At 36.3% G+C, this 4,642-nt stretch overlaps 1 long non-coding RNA gene across 1 annotated transcript; it reads right to left on the bottom strand.

The window, feature by feature from the left end:
* Positions 1-1,605: 1,605 nt before the first annotated feature.
* On the bottom strand, positions 1,606-2,507 carry LOC144443337 (uncharacterized). The gene is made up of 3 exons (XR_013481685.1): positions 2,406-2,507; positions 1,880-1,944; positions 1,606-1,671 (listed from the first exon to the last, which is right to left on the bottom strand). It is a non-coding gene; the product is annotated as an uncharacterized LOC144443337 (long non-coding RNA).
* Between the last annotated feature and the right edge of the window lie 2,135 nt (positions 2,508-4,642).

The raw sequence follows: 4,642 nt of genomic DNA, 5'->3' as shown, positions 1-4,642 counted from the left end.
GTACGTTCACATCCACATTTTGCCCTTTCACATGCCAATGATGAAATTCAAATGTTCTCAACGTATCTGATTTTATCGTCTTTGAAACGAGTGTAGTCACAGTGACCAGACTTAAACCACCACCTCTCCTGTTATCCCCTCTGAAAGAAGATAGCATGCACAAACCGTTGTTGTTCAATTCACAACCTTCAATCCATATTTGGTCTCTGGTTTGTAGCCACGTTTCTGTTATCACACACATGTCTATTCCATTGTTCAATAAATGGTCTCTTAGTAACACAGCTTTGTTTTTTATTGAATGTGCATTCCAGGTGGATATTTTCAGCTGTCGATAATTATTCATGACCGTGTTGTCCGTGACTTCTATAACTCTTAGATTAGCCATGTTGATTCCCTTCTTTTCTTGAGACTTTATACCACCCCGTTGGCCCCTTTTTCTTCTTTTATGAATCTTAAGTTGTCTTATTACTCTTACTTGTTCTGGTAATAAAGATCCAAATAAAGGTCCAATAACTCGAATCTTGACCATTGAATCCTGACACCTCGTTCCCTTTGCTGCTGAATACTAGTGTTGCCCATGTTGTTTCCCCTCGACCTTCTTTCCAGCTCAAAACCACATACTTCCATAAGTAAACACAACAGTAGTATCCACCACATATTCATAATGCCTGGTGTCTTCAATTTAACCACTCAAAGTTGTGGGTGAAAGCACAATTCTAGTTGGATATTTGCTCAGATTCGTACGTCGCTCTCAGTCGGCGCCATTACATAACATAAAATGTATTACTTAAGTATAATATACCAACTCAGTTTGTAGTATTTTAATTAGCCGTTATCAAGCCCAGTCTGTATTAGTTTAAAGGCATGTTCATATTGCTTTTTTTCTTCGGCGTATAGGTGAGGATGATTAGTGAACAGAGGGGATTAGCTGTATGTGTTCACACATGGAATTTGACACCATTGCATTATCCGCCGGCGTAAACGCCCTCAACATAAGTGCATAGTGCGATCACTGTAAACAACATGGCTGACGCTGTAGAGACTGCCTTGTTTTTTTATTGCTGTATACATTCATGCATTTGAGAATTAAGCGAAGACGTCTTCTCATGCATGTTAACAATTTCACTCATCGTCGTGATGCCCAGTTTAACTTTCGACAAGCCATGCAACACGCTCAACGTCGACATGTCGACCAACGTGAATTCATGTGTTTTCTAATCTGAATCATACAAATTCTGAATTCAGTCCCACCAGTTGTTACCTCTTTCGCTGTTGTTGACCATGGGTGTATTACTATTAGCGAGTGACGTGTTGTACTATGCTTTGTGACGATTGATATAAACCTTGATTCGAATGGTGACTTCTGCAGCCAACAGGCAGTAATTTTGTTTACAGTCATCGCACTAATTTCCTGGACAGCAACTTAACGATGATGCCAGCTAATTAGTGAGCAATATTGAGAGTTCACTTGACAATTACCAAGACGCATGTTTATTTTGTAACTGATGTTGCTGAATGCCGACTCAGCAGTTTCCGTATTTATGTTACTGTAACGTTCGATAAAGATGCACACAGACACTGTAGCTGAAGTCATCAATACCAAGTTCTTTTATTTCCAAGTCCACATTAAATAAGGCGAAATTCAGTAGTACATACAGTAGAAGAAAAGACCTGTGTATAGGAAGTACAGAAAATATCCGTATAAATAATACAGCTAGGCAGTATATTACAATACAAGCAATACAGCAACAAATTCAATGTATTGTTACATCAGAGAGATCACATGCTGAGCAATGAATAGACTAGATGACTACACCATTACAGCATTACAATAATATAAAGATCTGTTGATTGCTTACTAATAATACACAAAACTCACCCTGACAGGATGCAACCTGAATCTGTTATCCTAAACAATTCTCTGTGCTTGTCACACTAAAACACCTGTTTAAGTAATAAACAACAATGTCAGTGTCTTACAAAATTGTACAGAACACTCCATAAATCGTACAGAACACTCCATAAATGCAAGTTACATGTGCGTGTAAACATAAAATTCATCTGACGTGGCCTCACTAAACGTACGCTGATGAAACTATCCATAGAAAATACCTTTACATATGGAATGGCTATGACTGGAAGTCACTTCATAAATGGTACTAGACTTGAATTTATGTCAACAATAACGTGAAATATCAAAGTTGTAAAATTACTGTGGCGATGAACGGTAATAACTGAACAATAAACACTTGTCTGTGCGTCGGCAAACTGCTGTGCACGTACACAGTACAATAGCATAGCTGCCGTGCACACAAATATGCATCTAACAATGTAAACCAAAAACGTTCATAAAATTGGCTGAAAACTATTACAAAAATCTACAAATATAACCCAAGGACGCTTACCAAGCAGGGATTCATGCAGGTTTTCCATAAGTTGTGGCATAAGCACTCAATTCTGTGATAATTTGACAACAAAACTTTCAGTGAGCGCGCCAGAAATCACAGCGACCAATAGTTTAGTGATATACGCATGCCCGGGATGCATGCACAAACCAAAGTGCGCCCTCAACACATGGATGAGTAAATTTGCAGTCTCACATTACAATGTTTATACACAATTACAAATTGCGCGACAAATTTCAAGTACTACTACATATACTTTCTGAAGGGGGTGACTGCTTGCTGTGTCATGGGTATAAGAACAACAAGTCATTGAGAATGACATAGTCCCCACTATGATTGGGTTTTAAGGAATTATCACTACTCTGATCATGCAACAACACTTGTGAACCTAAATCAAACAAACTTAGATATGTTGTGTCTGCTTGTTGGACATGGAACATGCCTACAACAATAAAGGATTGGTCGGGTATGGGGGATTGTATCACAACAACAATGAATATGCACATGTATGTCATAGAACACTGTCCTAATACCAACTTTAAATGAGATCTGTTCAAGCATGTCCAAGTTATGGCTTTGGACATGGAAAATTCACAAACAAAATGGCTGCGAGGCGGCCATATTGGCTCGTATCATAACAACAAATGGATATGCACATGTATGTCATAGAACACTGTCTTAATACCAACTTTGAATGAGATCTGTTCTAGCATGTCTGAGTTATGGCTTTGGACATAGAAAAGTCGCAAACAAAATGGCTGCCAGGCGGCCATATTGGATCGCATCACGATGAAAATGGATATGCACATGTATGTCATAGAACACTGTCCTAATATTAACTTTGAATGAGATCTGTTCAAGCATGTCCAAGTTATGGCTTTGGACATGGAAAATTCACAAACAAAATGGCTGCTAGGCGGCCATATTGGATCGTATCATGACAACAATGAATGTGCACATGTATGTCATAGAACACTGTCCTAATGCCAACTTTGAATGAGATCTGTTCAAGCATGTATGAGTTATGGCTTTAGACAGGGAAAATTTGCAAACAAAATGGCTGCTTGGCGGCAGTAGTATGTAAAAGGAGAAAGCTGGCACACTTTCCTTTTAATCTATTATATAGCCAAATAAAGTCTCTTTCCTATATTAATAAATTAATATTTATATTTTTTTATATTTATATAATCCATTAAAAGGCAAAATAAATCTTACCCATAAAAATTGGCTAAAAAATGACTAAATTTGTTGTAGCTATTATTAATAAATTAATCGCATCCTTCAGTACCACTATCGGTAGGGAGCCTCATTGTTAAACCCCTTAGTGGCCTCTTTGCTACTCTATTATTAGTCTTGTCAGTCACGCTGTTATGAGCCAACAAATTACATACATTTTACTAATGTATCATGTCTCTAATTGAACTACCGGTGTTTATTCAGTTTTAAAAAGATTTGACGCCATCGTAAACGCCACCAACTAAATCTCACTATCTCTGGATATTCCGCATTCCATTTATCCCAAAATCGTTTTAAAATTTGATTCTGCGAAAATGCTTCCATTTTCAACTCCGGTATTAGCGCGGCTTCCCGATATTCTCCTAAATATAATATAATTACGCTGAAGTTGAGTGATCGATATCGTGTTGGTTCTATATAAACTTTAGTTGAAACTTCACTAATTGATAAAAATATTATAGTAACGCTTCTTAAAAGATAATAATTTAGTTTATATTTTTTTAAAACTTTTTTTAATATGGTTTTTAGGGTTATAGATGTTTCTTCTTTTTTGTTTGTTTTGACTGCTGCGACTTCTTTGGTCTTGTTCTTGACAGTCTTGCCAGTCAAAGTTTTCATCTACCCTTCGGAAAGATTCATCTGAAGATTCGTATCCTCCGTATCCTTTATTTAATGAATTACAACAGTGAACAGTGAAACCTTCCATAGATCTTACCACAAATGTTTTTACAAATAACCCGTTGGTCCCATTGGTCATCACGAGGGTGAAACTTCATATTAATTTTTTTACATATGTTACAATGTACGATGTTATACCAGTTTTTTTCGTTTACTTTTTTGTTCATTAAATCGCAATAAAGTTGTTTATATAATTGACATTCCATTGTCTTATAGTATAGTTAGTTTATTATATTATATTATATTATATATTTTTTTGTTAAATAAACTAATAATATTCCACCACCAGCTAAATAAATGTATTGATATGTCTTCATATTATC

The sequence above is a fragment of the Glandiceps talaboti genome, chromosome 12, assembly GCF_964340395.1.
Source record: "Glandiceps talaboti chromosome 12, keGlaTala1.1, whole genome shotgun sequence".
Classification (NCBI taxonomy): domain Eukaryota; kingdom Metazoa; phylum Hemichordata; class Enteropneusta; family Spengelidae; genus Glandiceps; species Glandiceps talaboti.
Note: the sequence above shows the minus strand (reverse complement) of the source record. Positions and strands in the feature narration are given on the sequence as shown.